We start from the raw sequence: 7975 nt of genomic DNA on the forward strand, positions 1-7975 counted from the left end.
GGTTCAATAGTTTATATATATATACGATATAATCGGCATTGTCTCTTCTCTAACTTCCGTAATTCTATACGGATCTCAATAAAACGTAACATACTTATTCTTAGGACGATTTCCGAGGTTAAGTTCTAAAATGAGCCGAATCTGTCGATTAGTTTAGAAATGAGAGCAATTCAAAAATTTTCACTTTTACCTTATTTCCGTGCAATAACAATGGAACGCCACATCCTATCAGATTTCTGTAAATTGCATTAGAAAGCTTATTTAATAAGCTTCAATTTGTGTACTTATTTATTTCTCCAAATTAAATAGTTTAGGAATAATAGCAATTCAAAAATTTTCAAAAATCGCAAAAATTTTCACTTTCACCGTATTTTCGTGCAATTACAATTGAACGCGATATCTTATCAAAGTTCTATAAATGGCATCTGAAAGCTTATTAAATAAGCTTTAATTAGTGTACCTCATTATCAGTCTAGGCCAAAAATCACCTGCTTTCTCAGACAGATTTAATGAAATTTTACTTTTGCATTCGTTTTGACGTCTTTGTTGTTTAATCAAACAGAAATTTATTTTTTTTTTTCGTACGCAACCCTAGTAGTATTTTTATTATTCACCATGAAATCTACTTCTATTTCGGCTGCCGAATGGCCTTTTTTTAGTTGAATTGAACGAAATTTTAGATGTGAAAAAAAAGTTTTTCAACTAACAACGGTGTACTAATAATATGTAAAAGGGTTTTTTTTTTAAGGATAATTTTGTGGAGATTGATTATTTACACACAAATCGGATGGTAAATAATGCTATAATAATGCGGTAATTGAAATATGGAGAAAATTATTTTGTATTTTGCTATTTGGTCAATAAAAAAAATAAAAATTTCTTATTCACCCGAAACTTTAAGTGAAAAATCTGAAGATCTAAATAATAATTTATAGTTATTTTAATTTGATAGTTTGTACTTGACACTGAACTGTTATTAAAGTCTTAGTTTTTTAGTATTTGAGTTTTAACACCTACCACTTGAAGACTACATTAAATATTTTATTGCAGAAATTTTAAAGGAAGTGTTTAAAGTTTTAAGGGCGTTTTGTATTGTCAATTACTAATACTATGATTTTTAAATTTCCGCTCAGAAAATTGAATATTTTTACGTTTACGTAAATTTTTTATAATTCTCCTAATTCTCTATGAAAACTATTTTATGAAATGGCGTTAATTTATGTCTATAATTGCTCAAATTTTCATCATAAAAATTTGTTACTTTTTTCTTTTGTTATTTTTATTTTTTATGTTTACCTACTCGACTAAAATGATTTAAGAATAATTACTTTGTAAAGATTATTAACCCTGTTAATGGCTACGGCTGTTGAGTTTGGTTGTAAATAAATAATCTAAATAGATTTTGAATTCAAACTTTTCGCAAATTTGAATCAAATAATTCAAAAATTCACAAAATTATGTTTTTTTTCAAAATTTACCGGACAAGTTGTAAAATTTAGTTGATAATTTGAATCAGCGAATTTTTTTCCAAACCAATTTTAAAAACCCTTATCAATTGATGAGCTATCGTTATGGATATCCAAATGTCATACCTTGAGCAATGATATAGACTTAACACTAAACATGCTTTGATTGACCGATATTATGCTATAGGGATATTCTGTGGAGGGTTCGAAGGCAGTCGACCATATTAATAGCCAGTTTCATCCCTGACAGCACAACACAAAATACTATTTCTATAAAAAAACCCTTATCAATTACGTTACAATACAATAACGTAATTTTTTATAAAGCGGCTGAAATTTAAATGTACAACTCTGCTTTATTTTCTTGATTAACAAACATGTAAAATAAATTTGTTGTTTAACAGATCCAATTGTCTTCATTAAATTTATATACTTGCTATTTGCGGTAATTTAATTAAATAAAATAAATAATCAATAGTATCAAATTACATTTTATTTGCGTGGTTTCGGGACTTTTGTACATCATTAAAATAAATTATAAATTTTTCAATCTATTTTAAATTTTGACTATCGTAATTATGAATTTGAAAAAAATAAATTACACGTTAGGCTTTAAAGAATTTTCAGTGATTTTACTATAATTTCACAGCCCATGCACTGGAAAAAAAATTAATTTGAATCTAGAGAAAAATTCTTGAAACAAGAAAATAATTTTGAAGAGTTCCATTGTCTTAAATCAAGAGGAAAAATTCTTGAATCAAGTAAAATTTCCTTGAATTAAGAAAAATTTATAGTTCAATAATATTTCTACTCAAATCAAGAAGATTAAGTTCTTCAAAATTATATACTTGATAATTCAAGATTTTTTTTTGCGCAGATAGGAAATTTATGTTGACTCAAGAGATATTTTCTTGATCTAAGAATTTATTTTGGAAGAAAAATGATTATTTTGCTTCAAGAATTTCTTGTCTTGGTTTAGATTTTCTTGGCTTAAGAAATGTATGTCTCCGTTGGATAAGTCTTGTATCTTTACTCAAAACTATATTATCTTCAATCGATACATTTAAGTTTTTTAACCAAAATAACGTTATCGTTTAAAAAAGTTTAAATTTTTGGTTTAAATAATAATTTCTTTATTCAAGATTTTATTGAAGTAAATAAAGAAATTTTTTATAGATTATCGATTTAACATAATTGTGAAAATATAGTAATATTATAATGAAATATAATTTAATATATTTTTAGTAAATTAAGCCATGAATCCCGATCCGAAAATTCTTTGAAGAATTACTAAATTTTTATTATTACTTCTTCACCATAATAATTTTATCGGTATGAGGTCTCATACCATCAGAGAAAATTCAGGTGGAATTTAACAATTAAAATTCAAAGAAAGATTTATTTACTCAGTGAAACTTTTTTCGGTAACCGAAAAAAATAACTCGGAAAATGCTCAGACGAGGAATCGAGTTATTCCGAGTTTTTCGGAGTTATTTCCGAGTTATTTTTTTCAGTTACCGAAAAAAGTGTCACTGAGTAAATAAATCCGAACAAAAACAGTTTCACTGTAAAAAAATCGCGCCAAGTCCACGTTCATAAGACTATTAAGAAAAAAAAATTTGTTTTTTTCTTTACAAAAATATATAAAATAAAAAATTAAAAATCAAGTAACCGATATGATTGTTCATGATTTTCGGAAATTAAAAAATTTTGTTACAAATTTAAAAATTAAAAAGTTTGGAACGTATTTGGTGTGCGCGGTTGCAAAATTTAAAAAATTGAAATACACAATGACGCACACCAAGTATGTTCCAAAATTTTTTCTTAATTTTAAATTTATAACAAAGGCCTAATTTCGAAATCAAGCAATCATATCGGTTACAATTTTTAATATTTTGTAAAAAACAAATTTTTTAATAGTCTTATGAACGTGTGACTTGGCGCGATTTATTCAGTGAAACTGTTTATTTTTGTAATTATAATAAAAATTTACAATTGGTACCAACTTAATTAAATCTTGCGTTGGTTGCATTTTTTATAGCAAACTATCCCCTTGAAACTACAGTTTATGTAAAAATAATTCCAGTGCACCCTGGCGGGTGTAGATGCAAGCTGTGAAATATCTATTTTTAACTGTAGTTTCCCATCTAATGAAGGATTACTATGCATTCTCGAATTATTTAGTCTGTGGCAGATCACTTTGCCCATCGAAAAAAAAGTCAGGATCGAAATTTTTGCGTTGCTATAGTTTGTGCTGATTAAATTTTATAATTTCAATTAGATTAATTGTTATAAGTGAATATAATTAATTAATAACAGTCAAATAAAGTATGAATTACTGTTACAATATACAATTTAGGAAAAAAAAGTACCGTAGAATTAAATAAAATTTTGCAACCTCAAAATACCGTTCTGCTTACAGTAAATACAGTCGGTAGTCTGGCGCTCCATTTACAGCAGATTTGAACGGAACTTGGCGCCAGATTCTACCGAATCTGTGGATCTTTCTTTGAATTTTAATTGTTAAATTTCACCTAAATTTTCTCTGATGGTATGAGACCTCATACCGATAAAATTATTATGGTGAAGAAGTAATAATAAAAATTTAGTAATTCTTCAAAGAATTTTCGGATCGGGATTCATGGCTTAATTTACTAAAAATATATTAATTTAAAAACTACCGATCTTCACATCATTCATTAATTTAACTTATTAAGAAATATAATTTATTATAATTAAATATTATCACAAAAATTTATAGAAATTCACATAATAAATTAATGACTCAAAAAAAAAAACCATTCTTAAGGTTGCGGGGACAGTACCCCGTAAGTCATAATAGAATCTAAATTTTTTTTTCATTAAAATTAAAAATTTGAATACGAAAATTCATTACAATAATTAAACCGTTATCTAATATTATGATTAATTAAAATAATTTAGTAATTTAATTAACAAAAACAATAAATAGTCAACGTTTGAGTCAAGTATTTTTTCACAAAATGTGGACCTGGCAACACTGCGCTTAACAGCTGTTTATATTTATTCCACCGTGTAGTGTTAAGTTAAAAAACATAACCCGCAAAAATACATAGGAATTATTAAAATTCAAAATTCGCGCGTTATATTCTGTGCAACGTTGCCACACTGCGCTGAATCACGTGGTTTATTTATTTTTAAATATGTCGGACTGAAATTTTCGTGAATTTCTCATCTTTTGCATTAAAATATCTTTAAAAGCCTTTGTCAGAAAATTTTCATTTTATTTTCGACGTATTCTACGAAAGTTGATTGACTGGAAAAGAAGTTTTTTGTTTTTTAATCTTCCTATGAGGTAGTTACATAAATCGATATATGTGCAATCCGCCAATAGTCTCTATAGGCTACATGTTAAATTTCAATTTTTTAATAATTTATTAAATGATAACCCTTAGTCAGATCTATTCCAAAAAATTAATTTAGACGTATGAAATAGTAATTCATAACATATCAAAAAATTAGCTTTTGATCTTTACAAGTGCATTAGTGTCCGAACAACCTTAATACAAGTCGGTAATATCTTGAATCATGTTATCGCCTATCTTGAACCAAGAGATAAAAATTCTTGAATGAAATCTATCAATATCTAGTCTTAAGAGTTTATTTCTTGAATTAAGACAGCTAGAAATTTTGAAAGAAAAATCAACTTTTGAAGAAAAAATGTTTGTTGAATCAAAATTATTTTTCTATCAGTGTTTGTAAATCTAAAGAGTAAATTAAAATGCAACTCAAGACCGGAATCGCCGTAAATTTGAATTGTTTATTTCTGCGGTAATAATTCTTAAAAAATAAACAAGTATTTGAAAGAAATAAAAAAATTTAGGAATTGTAACTTTTGAAACTAAGTTATTTATTCTTCAGTAGAACTAGAGAGTATATAAATGCATAGAATATACGTTAAACTGTTACCTCAGTTAAAAACGATAAATCACGGTTCTTCGATCTCAATAGAGAAACAAGACATGTGCATTAAACCAACTACACGGCTCCCTCGTAAAAATGTCATAATATATTTTGATATTCAGATAATTTTTATTGTGGATATATATTTACAAAACCAAAGGTTACACACAATATTTTATTTATGCATTATTTTTCAGTCTAACGAGTACACATACATATACAATATATAATAACAGCCGTGTGTATAAATATCTGTACATACATATCACACGTGAGTGACATTAAGTCGATTTGTTGGAAAAAATGGAATAGCAAGTTTATAAAAAATTTAGCAACTTCTTATCAACCCGCTGATGTGATGCAAATGTTAGTGGGGATTGTAAGAAAAAAGTTTATCATGGATTACCTTGTAACACCACGTACTAATTTAGTAAAGTTTAGTTAAATGATTACGTAAGTACTTCCCAAACTTGTCTTACACATCTCGATCTCCTATCCAGCCAAAGGAACTCTACCGTTAAATCATAACTATGATCTATTCAAAGTAGCGCAAGAAATGAAGACAAATGTTCAACCACCAAGCAGTTTTGTGCTTTCAAGAGGAAGCGGTGATAGTTCTTGTCTGTGATCAATACATCACACTTAATATTTAAACAATTTCACCTTTTTATTCTTCATGCTATTCTTTACTGTTGATTGTTTTGTGCAGAGAAAGAATTGAAATCTTTTTTTGTACTCAGAAAATTTTAAGTCAACATTTTTTTTTTTCGTTGTAATTTAAGAATCTTATTTGAAAATAATTAAGATTAAAAAAAATTGTAATTATCCTGAGATTGTGTGGCAGAATAAATTTAAATTACCCTTGAAGTGATATTCTTTTGATGATGCATCAGAAATTCATTAATGTAGTACATAGTCAGTGACAAAATAAAAACAAAAAATCATATTAGGTATCACACTTTTTTTTACGAGAAGCGCGATCGGAAAATTATATAGTATTTTGTATGGTAATACGAAATACTGCAAATGAAAAATTGAAAAAATTACAGCTTCAAATAATGTTTTTTCCATTTAATAATAATTAATAATAATGGTTAGATGTGATAATTTATGGTGAAAAAAATTTTTAACTCTACCCGTGCAAAAAAAATTTCGCTTCATTCTGAACTTAAATCTTAATTTCATTTTGAAGTTCATATTATGACACAAATATGAATTTCTTTCTAAAATCAATCTAAATTTAGATATTTTAAAATATCAACTATTTGAAGTACTGAAATTATCTTAGTTTAAATTAGGCTAAATTTATCGGTTACGTGCGTTAATATCCCCGGACAAAATATCCCCGACAAAATATCCCCGCGACAAAATTCTTAAAAATATAAAAATTCATCAATAATAATTTGAAAATTAATCTCAACATTATTTTTTTAGTGTGTTTGTGTGTTTATTCAAAATTAAACCAACAAAAACGCGGGGATATTTTGTCCGGAGATATTAACGCGTGTCACCAAATTTATCATTAACATTTAAAATCATTTTTTTATGAGTTTAATATAAATAAGCAATAATTTTTTTATTTAATCACGATTTTGAGTCTAATTTTTTGTTAATTTAGACTAATTAACTAATCTAACATTTCTTTCAAAATCTATTCTAACACTTCAATTATAAAAAAAATTATTCAAATTATCATAATTTCAATACGAATTTTCATACTACACGCTACATAATTTTTAATCACATTTCTTATAAATTTAAAATGATTTAATCAAAAAGTAATCAAATAATGAAAAATAATTTTGTTACAAACAGTTACTCATTTATTACACATGATTTAAAGTTAAATTAAACTTACTTTAAGTTCAAACTATTAATTGGATTGTCAATACATATTTTGTAATGAATTATCAATGAATAAACTTTAAACTCAAATTAAAATCACACATACCTTATTTCTTATCTTATTTCTTCAAGCGATGTGCTAAATTCATATTTTCCTGTGTACATTTTAAATCTAAAAATAATCTTACAAAGCTATGTAATAAATATGTAATGGATATTAATTAGTATATAAAAAAATTAATATGATTATGAATTGAAAATGAATTTATTAGAGTGGTTGTAAGTTTCTGCACTATCGTTTAAATAACGATAGTGCGTTGTCACAAGTGAAGTTGATTTTGAAATCATTTTGAAATAAATTTTTCAAAATTTTTTTGCCGTTCTTGTTTCTACATATGAACTTTTCTTAAATTTAGATTGATTTTAGAAATAAATACATATTTGTGTCATAATATGAACTTCAAAATGAAATTAAGATTTAAGTTCAGAATGAAGCGAAATTTTTTTTGCACGGGTAATTGCTTATATTAAATTATGTGACAATTGTTATATTGTACTACAATAGTTGTAAGGAAAGCACTGCAAAGTTTTTTAAATAAAAATTATGTTAACTGTGGACAAGATTAATTTTTTTTCTCATACTTGCATTAGAAATCAGAAATATGATGGATTTTTTATTAAAAACTAGAATATAATATGTGCGCGCTTGAATATAAGATAGA

Source organism: Cotesia glomerata, linkage group LG2, assembly GCF_020080835.1.
Source record: "Cotesia glomerata isolate CgM1 linkage group LG2, MPM_Cglom_v2.3, whole genome shotgun sequence".
Lineage (NCBI taxonomy): Eukaryota > Metazoa > Arthropoda > Insecta > Hymenoptera > Braconidae > Cotesia > Cotesia glomerata.